Source organism: Stegostoma tigrinum, chromosome 27 (genome assembly GCF_030684315.1).
Source record: "Stegostoma tigrinum isolate sSteTig4 chromosome 27, sSteTig4.hap1, whole genome shotgun sequence".
NCBI lineage: Eukaryota > Metazoa > Chordata > Chondrichthyes > Orectolobiformes > Stegostomatidae > Stegostoma > Stegostoma tigrinum.
The window spans coordinates 9,966,552-9,987,673 of NC_081380.1; the positions used below are offsets into that span (position 1 = coordinate 9,966,552).

Genomic DNA, 21,122 nt, shown 5'->3' on the forward strand with positions numbered 1-21,122 from the left:
TGCTTGTTCATCCTCAGGCAAAGCTTTTCCATTTAACACCACCTTCTACAATTTATCGTTGACCCAATTTGTAATCAAGATTACTAACTTAGAAGCTCTGAACAGCTTCTTGGATTTGGCACATCACCAACCTTGCCTCGGGGAATATAAAGTTTTATATCTCTCTAGAAGGATTTTTATTACTTTGTTATTGCCTTGGTGTAACTTCTACACAGGTGTTGTAACACCAGTGGGAATGTCCTACTGAACAAGAAGTGTCATATCCCCCAATACAGCTTGTGATATTCAGCTGATGGCTTGTTCGATCTTTAAAACTATTTGTCCCAGTACACTCTATAGGAAATTAATTAAATTGGTCCTTAGATCAATCAGATTTTGTTGTTGCCTGAGAGAAGTATGCAAATCACCAGCAACTTGTTAATATCAAGTCTTAGTCAAGAGGAACAGCACAGCTTTATAAACTTAAAATAAACTTGATTGTATGAAATATTATGGTCATCTTAATTCTCTTCTATGTAGAATATGTCGGAAAATATTTACAATGCCTAGTATTTTGTAAAGCAATTCTCTCTCTCTCTCTCAACAGTTTAATAGCCACATCACCAAATGTACCAGGTCTCCTGAAGTCCAGAAACTGCCTTTTCAGTCAATTGCTCTTGTAGAATTAGTTATTGGGAATACATGTCTTTTTTATGGACTGTGGTGAACTAGAAGATATTGAATTGTTTGGACACTTTCTGGATTAAATGGGTATTACTATGTCATTTTTTGATCGTCAACAATTGGTTGGGGACCATGACCTGCATGCTGATTACAGCAAGTGAACACAGTCTTTAGAAATAACCACACAAAGCTTTGAGGGACAAAAAATATGGAGTTCATTGATCTTAAATTGTTAGAAAACTCTCTTTGGAAGATATTATGAGGGTCCCTGTGCTGATGGCGGCCTGGAAACCCATTCTGAACTTGTCTTTTGGTTTCCTGAGCCTAAAGGTCTCCATTTGATGTTGATTATCTTATGAAAGATGAAAACCTGAACCTCGAACAAGAGTAAAAGACTTGCATCCAGTCTGGTTTCCATCCAAACTAAAGCCATGTTTGGAAGATCATTCTCCAGCGACTAGAAATTTGATTTTAAAATCAACAAGAAAAATGGTAGACCTTGAAAATTCACCAATTTCTAACTTTCCAGACCATCGGCCAAGTAAGGGTCCTTTTTTTTGCATTTTAAAACAAAATATCTCTACAGAGATTTGGTTGCCTTTTGTGTTGTGTAAATGCAACTGCTTTGGGATATAGCTCCAAATCCAGATTACATTTTAGATATTTATCCAGTTTTTCCACTTGTTTTAAAGTGTGTGTTGTTTTATAATAAGTGGATAATGTTGAGCTCAGAGAAGCCTGGTCAAAGTCTCATATTCTGGATAATGGTACAAAACTTTTACATCAACAGTGCAACAAGTGGAGTGGTTGAGGCTTGATCACCAGGGTATTCCTCCCATCATAGTCATAACACATGATTCAAGGATTAACAATTATCCTACTCACAGTAATCGGTTTACTGGATTATACGTGTTCTCGAACTATCCTCCCAATTCATTCCAGACTCAAATTTTACCAAACTCAAATCAGACTTTTGAAACTGCAAAATCCATATTCTCACAATGCAGTTACAATATAATAAAACCAATACTAAAAATTATATAAATACACATTGGAAAATGTCAGTAGGAGGTCAATTACCCTTCATAACGACTGCTTTTGAAGAAATACTCAGGTTGTTTTAGCTACTAGTGGATTAGCAGGTTTTTGTCTTTTTGTAAAAGATTCAGTGTTGGTGTAACACATCTGATCAAACAAAGTCACCATCCCCAGGCAGAGGGTTACAATTGATTCTAACTTAACAAAACAGCAGAAATAAAATGCATTGCAGTATGGTTTTGGAAACCTGCTTCTAACCATTAATTCTTTTTGAAATCACAAACTTCCAGGAGGAAGCATTCAAAAAAACTTAACAGTACCTCACTTCTTTATATCTGAAAAAAAAGACCAATCCCAGAATTGGTAATAGAACTCTCAGCTGTACAGCTGTAATGATTCACCAGTTGACAGCTTTCCAGACATATTGGTCCATTAGGTAAAATGGAACCAGACATTCAAAATGGACACACAAGTAGCTTGTTCAGATCAGAGCAATCCCCATACCATTTCAATCCATGCAACCGTTAGCCGTTTAAAATCATGACCAACATTATCTAGGAGCAAAAGAGACAATTTCTCACATTTTAAAGAAAACTGAAAATTCTATTGATGTCAACTATTTTGACAGCAATCTTTCACTAGTGTAAAATGGTACAGTGTATATGGGGCATTAATACCACCTTATAAATAAATCAGAATATGGAACTTGCAAATATCACAAAATAAGCTGAACACTTTGCACACAGGAAGACTTTTGTAGATGTAGCTCTCATTTGGTCAAATAGTGACATTAAACTACAGGATAAATGTTGAATGTCAAGATTTCTTCAAGTTAAATGATGTGCAGCAGCTCAGAATAAACTTTGCAGGGCCCCACCATAAGCCTGGAGGCCAACACATCAGTCTGCTTTCACACTCTCAACAAGACCTAAAGAATGCAACAATCTTACATTCAACTATCTTCTTTGTGACATTTTCAAAGCCATGTGATATCACTTTGCTATATGTCTCCATCACCCCCACTGCACACTCCCCACCCCAATCATACAAACATCAATTATAGATTCACACTTTTCTAGGTAAGGTTCAGATATTCGACTGCGAAGAGAAAGCCTGGAACAGAAAATGATTTAAGACTGCAGAAGGAAATAGATCCACTTGACTGAGCAATTAGTCACTAGCAGAGGGCAATCTGTTTCAGACCAATCTCTGACCAGCAGAGCAATGACTAACACCAGATCACCAGGAAGGAATGCAAAGACGAGAAGCAGGACTTTCCAGCAATACTTTATTATTGAAAAAGCAGTCCCACAATTTTGAAGGAAGGCAAAACAGGGAGGATAAAACAAAAGTCTGATGACATCTTTTACATTATCTAGCAAAAAAGACAAAGTTATTGACTAAACTAGTTAAATCTCTCTCCTTCTTTGAACGGCAATCATTGTAACCAGTGACATCCAACAACTGTCAAATAAAGTTCACAAAAACTGAAAGAACTGTAGATGCTGGAAATCAGAAACAAAAAACAGAAATTGTTGCAAAAGCTCAGCAGGCCTGGCAGTATCTGTGGACAGAAATCAGAGTTAATGCTTTGATTCCAGTGACCCTTCTTCAGAACTGGTGTTACTCTCAGAAGTAAAGTCCTGTTACTGTCAGAATGAAATGCAGTGCGAATCTCTTTACAGAATCTTTTTCTTTCTCCTTTCCCCAACCCCAAAGAGAGAGAGTGGGGCGCGCGCGCACACTCACACACACAGAGTTGCATGACAAGGGTGAAAAATCGCAATCCTAATTCCAGACCCTTTGTGTCCATGGCGACCAGTATTCATCTCCTAGGAAACTAATCTCGTGGTATTTGAACAATGTAACTATGGTTTTTACACTCTCGGAGACTGATCTTTTTATCTGCACATAACTCATTCTATCATTACACCACCAAAATAGCTAAACACAAATCCAACCTCTAACTCTCTGCTGACACCACAATTCAGACTTTATAAAGGGCCAGGGCTTGAAGATTCAACAACACCACGTAGAAGTAGAGATTAAAACCAAGTGACTGCCCAACACAGATGAAGAAAATCCTCAACTCAGTAAAATTTATACAATGAATGAGCATATGAAAACATCAGAGTGGAAAGTTCGCTGGCCATCTGGCCACTCCCACACGGTTGTGGGTCCACTATCCACCTTGCTAAGAGGTGGTGTATCCCTCAGTGCTAATCCCTGGGAAGGAGGTGAAATGATTTAAGGTGCCAGCGAAAACATACATCATTTACGATGAAAACTATAAGAGTTAGAAGTGAGATAAAGTTATACTGCAGCAGATTCAGGAGAAGGAGAGGTTTACAAATATATGATCATGAAAACACAATAAGAGCAGCACCAGGACATTCAGCCCCATGAGACTGTCTCACCAGTTGTTAAGATTGACATTGAAACTATTTTGCCAGCTGGAGACCAATTTCACCCTGCCCCTGTAGCCAGCAGTAGGTTTTGTATGCAGGCCATTCACTCAGCATCTCTGCCAAAATGACACAATCCCTTATCATTTGTTTCAAAAACAAAATGGTTAAATTGCATTCTTCTGACTCCGATATCAACTTCACCTTCTGCATAAAATTCCAAACCTCAGAGACCAGAAAAGTCAACTTTTGATTAAGTTCTGCCAGTGTGGATCGTCAGCTCTGTGCATCTCAGGCAGTTTTAAAAATTGGAAACCTGGCCAACCAAGGTGGCACTGGAATAACTTCAGGAAGAACTGAGAGAGTTTGACAGCACTGTGCTGACTCGAAACAGCTGGAGAATGCTGCATCAAGTGGGATTGGTTCATGTTGGGAAACGTGATTGGAATGGATGAATTGGACCAAAGGGTCTGTTTCTGTGCTGCATGACTCTAGCATCATCCAGCTCGTAAACTGGGTTGGTCTTATCAACACAAAAATCTGAAAGTGACTCAACCACCTGTGCCTTGCCAAGACTGAGTATCTTGGCTCGTCATTCACCAAATCCAAATAATGTTACGTGGCAATGAACAGGACAAACAGGTTACTGTCAGATCAGTTTTAATCCCCCAGGGTCACGCTGAAGCTGGGCAGTGACCTGGTCAGGTTGTACCTGGAGAACTGGAGGCAACTCCAGCTGATGTGATATAGAGGGCCAACAAATATCCCGAGGCCACATCGTGAAGAGCGATAAAAGGTAAGAGGTATAAAGTCACCAACCTGGGCTGTTCAGACTCAAAAAGGAGAAGATCAAAGAGCACTTTAACTGGATACAATAAAATGAATTAATGGGCCAAATGATGGGTTTGTAATTCTGAGCATAACGGCCTTTATCTACACTTTCTAGCAAGTACCAGTGAGTAGCTCACGTGCACGTACTGCGACAGTGAACACTATACGCTGATTGTGGAGAGATGAAAGAACACAAATAGAATCATGGAATCTCTATAGTGTGGCAGCTGGCCATTTAGCCCACTGAGTCCATACTGACTCTTTGAAGAGCATCCACCCAGCCCAACCCCCTACCATACCACCCCGGCATTTCCTATGGATAATGGGAATAATTTTTTTTTTAAAAAGGTGCAATTCAGATTTTAGCAAAAGTAAAGGGTACTGAGTAAAATTCTGTGCTGTGTCTATTTTAAATATGAAAAGGATCCAATAGGGCAGAATTTGCCCTTCTAAAATTAGGATTTATGTGGAGAATTTGTTAAGGGCAACTAGGGACGAGAAAAAAAAGTGCTGGCCAGTCATTGACCCTTGGGTCCCAAGAGTGAATATTCAAAATAAAAATGCTACAATAAAGTACTAGGGAGAGAAACCCGAGACAATAAATTAAAGAGCATCACACCATGTTACATAAGGGGGGCTTAATCACAATTCTTCGTATACTATATTGTAATTGCTACACTCAGTTCATCTCTTGCAAAGCTGAAGGAGAAATGAAAACGTGCAAGAGGTTAAAAGGAGTATCTGTATAACTGAAAGGTGCTTCAAGTATTCTGTACCAAGAAATGCAAGGCTATTAATGACATCTGTGGGATCCACTTATTGCATTACAATTAAATGGCAGGTCAACATTTATCCTTGACAAGGGTGTTAATAGAGTCCGGCATCTTCTTACAACATGAGGTGTTTGTTATGGTTCAGTGGTCAGCACTTTCACCTCTGAGTCAACAGGCTATGTATTGAAAACCTGAACGCAACTTTGAGATTGATGCCCCAGAGGGCGCTGCACTGCACGGGGTGGCATTTTTCAGAGCTCAAGTCAAACTGAGGTCCTCAAAAGTGGATATAAATAATCCCATTGCATTTCCAAGAAGAACAGTGGAGCTCTTCTTTGATGTCCTGCTCAATATTTATCCCTTAACCAACATCACCGAAACAAGCACAGTGGCTCAGTGGTTAGCACTGCTGCCTCACCAGTGCCATGACCCAGGTTTGATTTCACCCTCATGTGGCTGCACAAACTCTACACAGATAATCTCCCCACGTCTGGACTCCTCCATGCTAAATTGCCCATAGTGTCCAGAGATATGCAAGGTAAGTGGGTTAGCCATGGGAAATGCAGGGTTACAGGGATAGGGTGTATCTGGGGTGGGATACTTTTTGGAGGATCTGGTGCTCAACTGGCCAAATGGCCTGGACCTATACCGTAGGGATTCTATGATTCTAAACGATCTGGTGCTCACTACTGTTTGTGGGAGTTTGCTCATATTAGTTGTTGTGTTTCTTACACAACATCTGTGATAACCCATCAAAACATACATTGGTGGCTGTAAGGCACTTCAGAGCTTCCTGTTCTCTCTAGAGTTTAGGATAATGAAGTGTGACTTCAGTGAGAAACACAATCTTCATAGAGACTCGACAAGGTAGGTGCAGGAGAGAAGTTTCCTGTGGGGGAGGGTTGGCAATTGAAGGAATCAAGTCTAAGGATTAGGCCATTAATGTCTGAGATGAGGAGATATTTCTTCAAAGGCTGGTAACTCTTTGGAATTCTTTATCCCAGAGTGCTGTAGACACAAAATCGTTGAGTATGTTCAAGACCATCATTCCCACTAATTCTTCAATCTTCTGCATGGACCGCCAAGGTGTTGTTCAAGATAGAGATTGATAGGTCTCTAAGCATTTAACACGTGAAAGGATATGCGCGCCGTGTGGGGGAAATGCCACTGAGGTGAAGATGAGCCATGATCCAGTTGAATGGCGAAGCAGGCTGAAGGAGGCTAATGGTCCATTCCTGCTCCTATTTCCTATTCAGCCATAGGAAGCATCATATAAAAAAGGTATTTCCTTTACAAATGCACCTGGTCACAAATGAGTAGTTTCATGACTGGTCAGATGGAAGTCAAGGTTCCATGGGAGAGAATATTAACAATCACTTAGGGGCACTCAATGCAAATTTATTACTGACATGGAGCTCCACTGCACATATTGATTACCCCCATCGTTCTGTAAATATTGCAAATACTGGCACACTTTCAGAGACAAGCTAGAAATAAAGAAAAAGCTGAGAAGCCAAGTGTACAATAACTTTATCTAATAGCTAGGGCAGGTTAGGGCACACTGAATGCTCTATCATTGCTAAAAACTGTTGCTTTAAAAACACAGCACTGTAAGTAACAATTCCCTCAACAAGAACAAAATACCCACAAGCTGATGACCTTCAGGGACCCCTGGAGTTCACAGTTGAAAAGAAAACTTAGTCACAGGAAACACCAATACTGAAACAAGCACAGAAGCACCCTCAAAAGGAGGTAAACGGAACCCATTCACTGCGAATAAAGTCAAAAGCTTGAATTGAAATCAGGAAGGAAAACCTTTCAGACAATACAATACTGCGGTTATAATTATTAACAAAGTTGACACAATCCAAGTGAAACCCTACACTTTAGATCAGTGACAGAGTTGGGAATATAGAACTGGAGGAACTGGGTCAGTTTGGTGTGTTCGAACGTTCACAAACTGCGGAAATGGGCCTCGCACGAACGTGCAAACCGACAAGGGGAAAGGAAAGTGGGCGACTGCTAGTGACTGACCGCGGCGCAGTGAGGGAGTCTCGGCCTAAAGAGCACGCAGCAGACCGCTGCACACAGGTCGCAGCTGGAACTACCAGGAACTGACAGTCGGCGGGGGAGGGCCGTACAAAATACCAGATTAACGAAAACAGCGGCATCCGTGAAAAACCTTACAGCCCAAACCCAACCCCGAACCCCTTCCACTGCAAAACACAAGTGAAAACCCTCACTGCCTGATCTCCTGGCAGCGTGACCCAGCCAGTCACGTGTCGCCGCAGTATACAATATGTATCTGTAAAAATATGAAACATTGTTACAAGTTGCTCGTGTTTGTTTCTCTGTTTGTTACTTACACCATTCAATTTAGTCGGCCCACCACAGCGCTGATCTCTCTTCTTTCTCCCAAAAAAACCACACACACATATACACAAGGGGTTCCTTATTTTTTAAAAATATATTTTGAAAAAAAAGTCCTTAATTTCTCCTTTAGACCAATCCGGATTTTTTTCTGTTTCTTTTTTGTTTTGAAATGTACAATCCGGAGTGTGTTTCTGATACAGAGGAGAAAAAAATAAATGGGATGTCTTTTTGTCCTGATTGCAGACTAGGCACTGAAGGAGGTTTGGCAGATTTTTTTTGCTGGCTCTGCTCAGACTAGCCTTTGTTCTCTAATCCCAGTAAAGCGGCAACTCATTCGCCCCTGCTAATCCCAGCTCCAGTCCTACACACTCCTTCATTGGCTGTAATTTACATACGGATTAAGGCACACACACATACATATGTCCCATTCTTTTTGCCAAATTACGGCACCTTCAAACTGACAAGAGGAAGAATCGGGGGCGGTGGAGAGACGTGAAATTGACAAAAAAGTGCCTTAAACCGCGTCAATTTCCCGAATTAAAATATTCCCATCTTCCCCCACCCTCAAACAAAAACCCGAGGGAGGGGGGTTGCATAAATTTAAAAACAAGTACGACGTGATTTTTTTTCCCTGAAAAGGGATCTTTCACAGGACGGTTGCTTTTGTGGTGCAGGATGTCATGGGTTTGCAAGATTGCAGCCCTGCATGAAGTAGCCGTGTCCGTTAATCTGCAGGATTTAAAAACCGTGCAAGGGTTTTTCATTTTGCTCTCCCTTTCAGGTTGTAGATTAGGCAGAACATGTGATCCTCCCACGGGGCTGATAGAAAGAGACAGATATATATATATATACACACACACGCGCATCAAATGGCCGACTGCACGGTTACGTTTGTGCGTCTGAGGTTTTATCACTGTGTAGGCTGAAAGGGGAGAGCAGACCGACGACACGTACCTGCTCCGAAGCATAATTTGAAGATTCAGCGGTAGTCCCGAATCATCGACAGTTTGAGCGTTCCTTTACAAACATTAAGGATGTGATGCGTTTCAAAGCCATATTCAGGAGTTAAACTTTGCAGCGGAGAGGCTGCGCAGTAAAGCGGACAGCTGATAAGTAAATTGAACTCACCTCTGTGTTCTTCACTTTACTGACTTCTCAGTTAACTCTCTGCCTGCTGCCGTTCCTCCCAGACACGGGCCACAGTGCAGTTCCATGTTATTTGGCCCTAACAGGGAAAGGGGCTGCCTATACGGAAATAAGGTGAATTCGCCGCTCAGTAACCCGGAGCCGTTTTAATCGCTCGAACCTCGAGGCTGTTCCTTTGGCAGAGCGGTAATGTTCCCTATCTCTGAACGATAGGGCCTGGGTTCAAATCCTGCTTTTTTCCCCCCAAAGGTTTATAACGTGCCCAAACTGGCCGACTGGGTGAAAGTACTCCATCAAGTCAGGCTTAGAGGGTCAGTTACTGAACATAATCCCTGGAGGTTAACAAAATAATGTAAAAGTTTATTACAAAAAAAAACACAAACTATATTTGGCCAAAAATTTCTTTTCAAATGGTTACATTACAAATACAACAGAACTCTAGGTCAGCCACACTAGTTTGCACTGTCTCCATATAGGATCCCTAGAGTTTGGAGCAGATCATTCAGCCCATTGAATCCACATTAACTCTCCAAAGGGCATCCCATCCAGACCAACCCCACCAATTTTATCCCTGTAGCTTTGCATTTCCCAGGGCTAACCCACCTAGCCTGCACATCCCTGGACCACTATGGGTAATTTAGCACTGTCAGTCCACGTAACTTGCACATCTTAGGACTGTGGGAGGAAACTGGAGTACCCAGAGGAAACATACGCAAAATGTGCAAACTCCACATAGTTGTTCAAGGGTAGATTTGAACCTGGGTCCCTGGCACTGTGAGGCAGCAGCGCTAACCGCTGAGCTACCATGTTGCACAAAAATCTCCTTGGAGTTTCCCAAAATCTGTTCGCCTCAGGACCAGTTGTGGACTGAACAGGTCAAAGCTGTCTGGGGTAGAATCCCAAAACTCTGGAATGAAGACTGTGGAAATTGTAAGGAGCCGGACCTTATACAATATGAGTTCCCATTTGGGGCTGTTAATCTCATCCAATCAGGGAGTCCTGGCTGATATAAAAGGATGACAATCAGGGATATCAAGTCCCTGAAAGCCTGACTCAATGAGGGGCAGTGCTATTTGTCAATGACAGTGTGACCCCCTTTGGAAGCATATACATGGGGAAGGAAGCTGTCTAAGGTTGATTGTATAGATAAACTGAGGCTAAAACAAATTGCAGGAAATAAATTTTCAAAGAACCAATTGACAATATCCAACAGAAATATTTTCCATCACAAAACAAAAATACGCTCACATTTACTGGCTCCATCCCTGCCTCTTTAACTTGTCTGTCTCCTCTGCACCTATCTTCTCCTCCATCCATCTTCAATCTGCCTCCCCCTCTCTCCCTATTTATTTCAGAACCCTCTTCCCCTCCCCCATTTCTGATGAAGGGTCTAGGCCCGAAACATCAGTTTTCCTGCTCCTAAGATGCTGCTTGCCCTGCTGTGTTCATGCAGCTCGACACCTTGTTCTCACAGTGAGAAAGGTCTTGGCTAAGTAAGGAAGTTAAGAATAGGGTTTGATTAAAATAAGTTTATAATGTTGTGAAGAGCAGTAATAGCTTGAGAATTGTAAGTGTTTTAAGAAATCAGCAAAAAGTTGAGAAATGGAGAATCGATAATATGAGAGTAAACTAGACTGAGTTTAAAAACTGATCATAAAAACTGTTATGTGTACAAAAAATGTGTCTTAAGAAAATTTTGGTCCCTTGAGGGAGGGACAGAAGCAATGATCATAGGGAATGAGGAAACAGCAGAGATTTTCAATTAATATTTTATGTTTGTTTTCACCAGAAAATACAAATTACATCCTGGAAGAGACAAATATCGACAGAGGAAAAGTACTTGAGGACCCTTAGGGAAAAGTTCTGACAAATCTTTAGGATCTGATGGCTTAATTCCTGGGGTTTTAAAAGCAGTCCTTGCAGAGATAGTGAATGCACTAGTCATGCTTTCTGAATGGCCCACAGATTGGAAGTTAAATGCAAAACTGCTTTTCAATAATGGAGGAAGAGAGAGCGTCGCTGTATTACCCAGATATTGGTAAACAGGATTCCAGAACAAGCCCAAGAATGAAATTCTGAGGAAAAGCCACTGGACCTGAAATGTTAATGATTTCTCTCCACAAATGCTGCCAGACCTGCTGAGCTTTTCCACCAACTTCTGTTTCTGTCCCAGAATGAAACCTGACTTGTTAGATCACAAGTTTTATTTTTGCAAATTGCTACTGTGGAAGTCAGACACCGAACATATCCCCAAGAGACTGCCAATGTACACTTAACAAAACAGCATAAATGTTTATTACATGAAAAAAAATCCTCACAAACTACATTTGGCTATATAATTATTTTCTAATGATCATATTACACATATCATAAAGAAAGATGTAACCATTTTACCCACAACAATAACCTTAAGGACACTGAAACCTCTGTGAATGATTGCTCTGTCTCCACTTCAAAAGTCTTTGTTCATTTGACATGGTTATAAATAACTTAATTTTGACAAATTTCTGCATTCACTCTATGGAATTTCTCTCAGTTAATTTCCCTTCCTGAGACTCTTAAACAAACTACTATCCCAGCTCACTTATTATTTAACATTTTCTGCCTCTAGATTCTTCTTCTAAACACTGCAACACTTTTCTTTTCTGACTATCCCTGCACAGACAGATGTTAACCATATTTCGCCTTTGGGTGGACCTCTCTGAACAAAAGCTGCGCACTACCTGACTACTGTAGGATGATTTTGTCCTTCTATGATACTGGACACTTGTCACTATGTAAAAGCAGCTTTTTGAAATACATGTTTCCCCGTTGCACTGAATTGCTCACCTCAAGGGTTTAGCTACTCCATCTTCCGAACAAACACGTTCCCAGGAAGCCCATTACCACTGACAGATCTCACAAATTAAACCAAAACTATATCTCCGCTTTCTGAACATGCGTTATTAAAGTACAAATCAAATTTGAAGCTAAACATTATATCTCCACTTTAGAACTTTGTTACAGACCACAAAAAGCTCCCTCAAAACACATTACAAAGATAGCCTGGACCCTAGAAGATAGCCTAACATTTTCTTATCTTAAAGATAAATGTAGGGCTTTGTGTTCCAAGTACAATTTTAATGATTAAACTAACCAATTTCAAGGAAAATATAAGACCATAAGACATAGGAGTGGCAGTAAGGCCATTCGGCCCATCAAGTATATTCTGCCATTTAATCATGGTTGATGGGCATTTAAACTTCACTTATCTGTACTCTCCCCATTGTCCTTAATTCCTTGCGAGATCAAGAATTTATCAATCTCTGTCTTGAAAACATTTAACGTCCCGGCCTCCACCGCGCTCCGTGGCAATGAATTCCACAGGCCTGCCATTTTACACTACTGTTAAATTATAGACGATAAAAAATAAAAGAAAAGTGTTAGCTTATTTGTAACTCTATTGAATTGCTTAACAAAATAATATACATACTAACTACTACTAATTAACTGTTCCAATATGGTAGCATCGCATAAATGCACCCTTGGCAAAGGCAAATTCAGTAAGATAAACTGTTTCCATGCAATTCTAACAGCAGGAAGACAGCCCCAGCTTTTAGCTGTAACAGAGAGAGGAAAAAAACCTTCCATGCCCAGCTGCAAGGCCGCAGCAACTGCCAGAAGTTAAAATTAAAAATGTGGGAGCTTCAGCCCACTCATTAAGGCTGTTTCTGTTGTTCCAACTTTGAAAAGAAAACAAGTCTTCACAAGCTGTTTACTTTATTGGCTTTGAGCAGATTGCTCGACACCTCTGCCTCAAACTTTCTTCATTAAAAAAGCCAGGGCAAAATATATCTCTTAAAGCCATAGTATCATCATTACCTCCAATTCTCTGATTATAGTAATGTATTGTGAGTTTGTAGCACATAGGATAGATAGCGTGCCACCAGTCATTGGCAAGATACAGGCATTTTTATTAGGAAAGGATTGATGGAAACAATCACATTTTGTCAAAGCTTTTCATTTTGTGCCTATCAGGACAATTCACAAGAATACCAATTTGGGGCAAAACCTACATTACAACGCAGAGTGGAAAGTTACACTCTGTCATCCCAAAATTTATCATTTTTCTTCCGACTCTGTTTTCTATACATTAACCAATTCTCGATATATGCTGATATATCACACTGATTCCATAATCCCCAATTTTGCATATCATTCTCTCTTGTGGTACATGATTGAATGCCTACTGAAAATCCAAATATACCACATCTACTGTTTTCTCTTTATCTAGCATTTTTACAGAAGTTCATATTTTTCCTTTGGCACTACAGCAATTAAGAGTGAACCACATTGCTATGGGTCTGGAATCACATGTAGGCCAGACCAGGTAAGGAGGGAATTTTCCTTCCCTAAAGGACTTTAGTGAAGCAGATGGATTTTTCTAATAATCAACAATGGATTCATGGTCATCATTAGATTCTGAATTCCAGATTTTTTTTTAATTGAATTTAAATTCCACTGTCTGCTGTGGCACATTTTTCTTCAACTTGAAGATCAAGTGAGACTGTATGGTTTACATTTCAGCTGCACAAATCTATCAATGTAACCTTCCCAATGCCCAAACAACATTAGCAACAGCAAGTCAGTTGGGAAAATATGGCAAGAGCAAAAAAAAATTGAGATTGTCAATGTTGAGGAAAAATTAGGCAATTTTCCACCCAAGGTGTGAGATAGAATCTCACTAGTCTAAGGTTAAAGGCCTATTTCCATGTATTAGCAACTTTTTATCGTCTAATCTCAACTCATTTGCATAGTTTGCTACTTTTCTAGAAATCTGGTGGTGACAATGGCCAACATGAATATCTGAGCAGGTATTTGGAACTTACAGCTTGATGCTTGCTTTTCTGGGCCTCAATTTCAGCCGACCTTCTCCAACACCTCAGGGTATGCTTCAGGGGCAGTGACCACCTGCATCCTACCTCCAAGGAGGTTGGCATCAGGCAAGGACCAGCCTCATCTCATTACCAGGTCACATCAATGACTCACTTGTATAGGTTCGTCACTTCAATGCTTTGGAGCTCACCTGATGCAACGTTTGCAATGCTGCTGTGAGGTCACATTGCATGGTGGGATAGGCAGCATCACAGGCATCAGAATGCAGTGCCCCTCAGGGCTGTCAACCTGCTTACTTAGAGCTCATCTACTTCGCGCTTACGTGGGTAATCGCTGCATCTCGACTTCACCTTTTTGTGCACTGTCACATCTTTCTGAACTTTGCGCATCACAGCATTTCTGTCTTGACCTGTCATGATTACCAGTAATGACTTGTCGAGAGAACAGACATAGAATCCCTAAAGTGCTGAAAGAGGCCATTCAGCCCATCGAGTCCACACCAACCCTACAAAGAGCATCCCAATCAGACCCACCCCTCCTATCCCTGTAAATCTACATTTCCCCTGGCTAACCCACCTCGCCTACACATTCCTGTGGGCAATTTAGCGTTGCCAATCCACCTAACCTGCACGTTTAGATTGTGGGAAGAAACTGGAGCACCCAGAGAAAATCCATGCAGACATAGGGAGTATGTGCAAACTCCACACAGTTAGTTGCCCAAGATGGAATCAAACCTGATCCTCTGGCACTGTGAGGCAGCAGCGCTAACTGTAGAGGCACTGAGCCATTCCATATGTATGGCGTAGAGCAGTGTGTTACATCAGTGTCAGACTTATGGTAAGTACCAGCAGCTTGTGTGCCAAACGCACTGCATGTGTTTCAACCAAATGACCATGTTTCGAGGTCGAAGAGGAACAATCCTGAGTCAAGTCATCGGTGACAGTCAGTCAAGCACATTGTCTAATGTCAGTCTCAGTATGGACATGGTCAGTCAGGTGTTTAGGGCATTGAGGGTCGGCGGTCTGTACCATTACAATCCTGGGAGTGAGCCATTGTCAGTCCTGCAGCTCTAATGCAATCAGTCTGGGCATTACTGGTATGGTAGTTGGCAAAGAAAAACAGAGATCACTCAGGAGTATGGTCAATCATCAGTTGGGCTATCCTTCCAGCTCAGTCAGAAGGTGGGCCATAGACAAGACTTGGGGGCCAGTTCACTGAAAATCACAGAGGCACCCTGCTTTGATGGGCATTTCGGGGAAGTCAGGAGTAGGGATTGCAGCCAGAATACTGGGAGACAGATGGACCAATAATTATGACGGCATTGTGATTGAGACAACAATGCATTGCAAGACATTGTTCATTGTGTTGGGGAGATTGGTAATTTATGGTCATCATCATCTGTTCCACTCACTTGTATTTGGCGGAATGGTGGCTCAGTGGTTAGCACTGCAGCCTCACAGCGCCAGGGACCCAGGTTCAATTCCAGCCTTCCAGTCTGTGCGGAGTTTGCACATTCTCCCCGTGTCTGCATGGGTTTCCTCCGGGTGCTCTGGTTTCCTCCCACAGTCCAAAGATGTGCAGGCTAGGTGGATTGGCCATGCTAAATTGGTCGTAGTGTTCAGGGGTGTGTGGGTTATAGGTGAAGGGGTCTGGATTGTATGCTTCAAGGGGCGGTGTGGACTTGTTGGGCCGGAAGGCCTGCTTCCATACTGTAGGTAATCTAATCCCCCTTCTATCAATAGCCGAAGAAAACCACAGCAATTTCCTGTCCTCTTCGGTTCTGAAGAGGACTCATATCAGACTTAAAACATTTCACTCTGTTTCTTTCCCCCTCAGATGCTGCCAGATCTGTGATTTTCTCCAGCTTTTTCTGTTTTCTTTTAAATCTAAGGTCTCATACGCTGCACAAGGGCTTTGAGCTCATTTCCCTTGATCTGAAATGTAAAGTGGTCACCAATGCTCTCTTACATACAATGCTGCCTTTCCTGGATGATAATGGTGAGGTGGGGAGGGGGTGTTGGATGCTGGAATGACAAGGTCTCAGTAATTCTACCTCAAACTCAGACTCTTATTATATTGCTGTAACAGGGCTTGGCTGCACATTGGAAGGTCCACATCTGAAGGTTCACAAAGCAGAATTCCATGTTATAGACCTCCATATCTCCCTGTATGGAGGACTATGCTAAACTACCATTTGTATGTGATGTGAATACTGACTGCTCACATTGCTAAGAATCTGTTCTGTTTCTGATAATCGCCACACATTTGTTTGGGACTATGATCCTTCCAACTACAGCCAGGGCTATCTTTATTGTATCCACAGGGCAATGATGTTGCAGAGAAATTGGGAAGCAGTAGACATGCCATCAATCCCAGCACCAACCTCCATCTGAACAGCTTCCACATGAAGATGTTGCTGCAGAAAGACCCTCACGATGTAACGAGGAGAGAAGACCCAGACTGTGCTGCCATTTCCCCCTGATGAATGATGCCCAATGCTATTGGTGGCACCATGGCATACACTCGGAATGGAGCTGCAGTAGGAACCCTCAACATTGACTCTGGACCCCATGAAGTCTCATGGCTTCAGGTTAAACATGGGCCAGGAAACCTCCTGCTAATTACCAAGTACTGCCCTCCCTTAGCTAATGAATCAATACTCTTCCATGGTGAATAACACATGGAGGAAGCACTGAGGATGGCAAGGGCACAAGATATACGCTGGGTGGGGGATTTCAACGTCCAGCGTGAGGAATGGTTCCGCAGCAATGTTACTGATCGACCTGGTCGGGTCCTGAATGAAATAACTGCTACACTGGGTCTGTGGCAGATGGTGAGGGAACCAACAAGAGGGAAAAATGTATTTGACCCCATCTTTATCGATCTGCCAGCTGCAGATACATCTGTCCGTGACAGTAATGGTAGGAACAACCTTTGCACAGTCCTTGTGGAGATGAAGTCCCCCCTTCACGTTGAGAATAACCTTCACCATGTTGTGTGGCACGATCACTGTGCTGAATGGCTCAGACTTTGAGCCAATCTAGCAGATCAAGAATGGATCCATCCATGAGGTGCTGTGAACCATCAATGGCAGCCGAATTGTATTCCAGCACAATCTGTTACCTCGTGATCTGGTATATCCTCCCACTCAACCATTACCATCAAGCTAGGAGGGCATGCCAGGGCCAACACTGGGAATCTCTGAAAATGAGGTGTCAGCCTGGTGAAGCTACCAAACAGCATAGTCACTTCCTGACTCCCAAATGCCTGTCCATCATCTAAAAGGTACTAGTCAGGAGAGTGATAGAATACTCCCCACTTGCCTGGGTGCAGCCCCAACAACACTCAAGACAACAGGACAAGGCAGGCTGCTTGATTGGCACTACATCTGCAAATATTCACTCCCTCCACCACCGACACTCAGTAGCAGCAGAAATATGTACTATCTATAAGATGCACCGCAGAAATTCATCAAAGATCCTCAGACACCACCTTCCAAACCCATGACCATTTATCTAGAAGGGCAAGGTCAGCAGATCCATGGGAACACCACCACCTCCAAGCCACTCACTATCCTGACTAGGAAATATATCACTGTACCTTCACTATTGCTGGGTCAAAATCCTGGAATTTCCTCCCTAATATCATTAATGGCTCAACCTGCAGCAGGTGGACTGCAGCGCTTCAGGAAGGCAGCTCACTGCCACCTTCTCAGGAGCATATAGGGATGGGCAATAAATGCTGGCCTAGACAGCAATGCCCACATCCCACAAGTGAATAATAAAAAAATCACGACTGATGATGTTCCAGGAGACTGTAACAGAGCTGTGTCACCTGCTGGGCCAGGAACTTGTGAACTGAGGAGCTGGGTGGCCATCCAATCCCAGTGACTGCCAACATGACAGGTGTATGGGCTTTTCATGCAACTGGCTGCTTGCAAGGATCCACTGAGGACCTGCATGGGGTCTCTCAATCCTCCACAGATATATCAATACTGTAACCGATAGCAATTTGCGCTGGATTATGTCGCTTTACCTAACTGCCCGGTGATGAAGTCAGCGCTGTGGCCTGGGCGGTAATCTTCGCAACGTTGCTGGCTTTTCCCGAGTGTAGGGTACCTCAGGCTGTACACACATTGTAGTGAAAGGGCCAGATCATAAGCCGGCTAACTTCATCAATAGGAAAGGGTTTATTTCCATAAATGTAGAAGTTATTTGTGATCATTAGTACCACTTCTCAGAGGTGTATGCTGGTGCCTGGACAGCTGCCATGATGTCTGTATACTTGATGTTCCTGCTCCATTTCGAGGGCAGACCAGTCCAACTCCTCCCTGCCTCGTTGATCTGTCCATCCTCCTTCCCACTATCTGCCCCTCCTCAACTGGCCAACCCCCAACCCACCTACACTCACCTTTACTGGCTCCATCCCCTCCTCTTTGACCTGTCTGTCTCCTCTCCACCTATCTGCTCCTTTATCCACCTTCCATCCGCCTCCCACTCTCTCTCTCTGTCTCTATTTCAGAGCCCCATTCCTTACAGGAATGGTTCCTGGGAAACAAGGGCTACCCTCTGCAACTGTGGCTGATGCCTGTGTTACAAAACCCCTGACTGAGCTGGAGCTAACTCTCAACTCGGGCAATAGTGGACCAGCTGACAGGTTTCCTGAAGAACAATTCTGAGGCTTGGATTGGTCTGGCCAGGCCTTGCAATCCAATCCAGACAGAGTGTGAGGCATGATCCTCGCAGGCTGTGCTCCGCACAACTGGAACTGGCAGAGGGGACATGATGGAATCTCAAGATCTGGGAGGACTGGTTTCTGAGGAAGAAATTGAGGCCATTGAGTAGGAAGAACATCGCCCTCACTGTGATAGAATGGTGCAACTTTGTGTGCGACAAATCAGACAGGGCATAATGAAGAGAAAGTAGGAACTGCTGATGCTGGAGTCTGGGATAATAAGGTGTGGAGCTGGATGAACACAGCAGGCCAAGCAGCATCAGAGGAGCAGGAAAGCTGACATTTTGGATCTGGACCCTTCTTCAGAAGTGGGGGAGGGGAATGGGACTCTGAAATAGAGACAGAGGGAGAGAGTGGGAGGCAGATGGAAGGTGGATAAAGGAGCAGATAGGTGGAGAGGAGACAGACAGGTCAAAGAGGAGGGGATGGAGCCAGTAAAGGTGAGTGTAGGTGGGATGGGGGTTGGCCAGTTGGGAAGGAGGGGCAGGTAGGTGGGAAGGAGGATGGACAGATCAAGGAGGCAGGAAGGAGTTGGACTGGTCTTGGGATGCGGTCGGGGGTGGGGAGATTTTGAAGCTTGTGAAAACCGCGCCGAGACCATTGGGCTGCAGGGTTGCCAAGCAAAATATGAGGTGCTGTTCCTGCAGCCTTCGGGTGGCATCATTGTGGCAGTGGAGGAGGCCCAGGATGGACATGCCGCCCAAGGAGTAGGAGGGGGAGTTGAAGTGGTTCGCGACTGGGAGGTGTTGTCATTAGTTGCGAACCGAGCATAGGTGTTTAACAAAGCGGTCTCCAAGCCTCCGTGTAGTTTCCCGGATGTAGAGGAGGCCACATCAGGAACAGTGGATACAATATACCACATTAACAGATGTGCAGGTGAACATCTGCTTTTTGTGGAAGGTTTTCTTAGGGCCTGGGATGGGGGTGAGGGAGGAGGTGTGGGGGCAGGTGTAGCACATCCTGCGGTTGCAGGGAAAAGTGCGGGGGGTGGTGGGGCTAGTGGGGAGTGTGTGGAGCGGCCAATGGAGTCATGGAGAGAGCGGTCCCTCTGGAAAGCAGATAAGGGTGGGGAGGGAAAAATGTCCTTGGTAGTGGGGTCGGATTGCAGATAGCGGAAGTGGTGGAGGATGATGCGTTGAATGTAATTAACTCTGGTTTTAATAGACGTAAGCCTGAACAGTGATGATTCATTGACAGTGGCATATCAAGGAAACAAACTAACATTGAAGGCTGATTTTATCCAGACAAACTAAGGACGTCTCTTACAGAAACAATACTATATTTACACGCATTTGAGGCACTAGGAGGACTCAATAACTGAACGGACTCCCAATTAACTTCAGCAGCAAGGCCTGAGCCAGTGATCTTTCCCCACTGCGCATTGGCAGCAGCTGCCCCAAGCTTTAGTGCCTCCTTCAGCATTTAGTCTTGGAACTTGGAATGTTCCAGTCTGCAACACTTGGTCAAGGTCAACTCCTTACTCTGGAAGACCAACAAGTTTCAGGCAGACCAAAGAATGCTCTTCACTGAGTTGATTGTCCTCCAGGTGCAGTTCATGTTAGTCTTGGGGTGTATCCTGGGGAACCACCCGGACAGCACAGAGTCCCGCATCATGGAGCCGTTCGGGACAAACCACTACAAAAATCATTGCATCTCTCTCCAGAGCATCTTTGCAAAGGCACATTCCAGAAAGAAATATGTGACAAACGCTACTGCACAGAACCAAACTGCATTTATGACTAGGTTTATATACAAGGATGTTTTTTATTATGAATAAAGTATATTTTTGAAATTAAAAAAAGTGATTATTCATTGAGAGTAAATGGCGTTATCTGAATGGCGAAGCAGGTCCTATTTATTCTCAGAAACAAATGCAATAATTTTGTTTATCTTTTCTTCCCTTTTTCTGTTGCTGAATAAAAGCTAATGTTAATGGTTTAAAGGCTGTACAACACGCAATGGCCCATATTAAAACAAATAAGATGCTACACAATTCTGGATGTTGGAGAAAGAATGGTACTGCTCAGGGAGAGATCTAACAAGGTGTGGTGCTCAGGCTGAGCCACCTCTGTATCATCATTCTTGTAGCTGCAGTTACCATGACCAGTTGATCAGGTGATGTAAAGAGGAAATTTATTTATGAATGAGATTTTCTGCTTCCAATGAAAAGTCACTGTGCAATCTTGTGCCTTCAGCAGCTGTTCTTTTATATTTCCCTCCAATAACATTGGCTGTGAAGGGTTATTTGTGGCTGGCAGGGACTGAGCTGAGACACAGCTGAGCT

The 21,122-nt window shown here is 43.1% G+C and overlaps 1 protein-coding gene across 13 annotated transcripts in view; it reads right to left on the reverse strand.

Moving 5' to 3' along the window:
• Positions 1–9,332, reverse strand: part of gtf2ird1 (GTF2I repeat domain containing 1) — a 183,595-nt gene extending 174,263 nt beyond the window's left edge. For 10 of the 13 annotated variants that reach the window (XM_048557305.2, XM_059655254.1, XM_048557298.2 and 7 more), the window contains exon 1: positions 9,038–9,183. The gene's annotated coding sequence lies outside the window, so the exon portion shown is untranslated. Of the gene's footprint in view, positions 1–8,076; positions 8,401–9,037; positions 9,185–9,211 lie in introns of those variants that run through there. The other 3 variants (XM_048557297.2, XM_048557296.2, XM_048557306.1) reach the window with 3 other exon arrangements.
• Between the last annotated feature and the right edge of the window lie 11,790 nt (positions 9,333–21,122).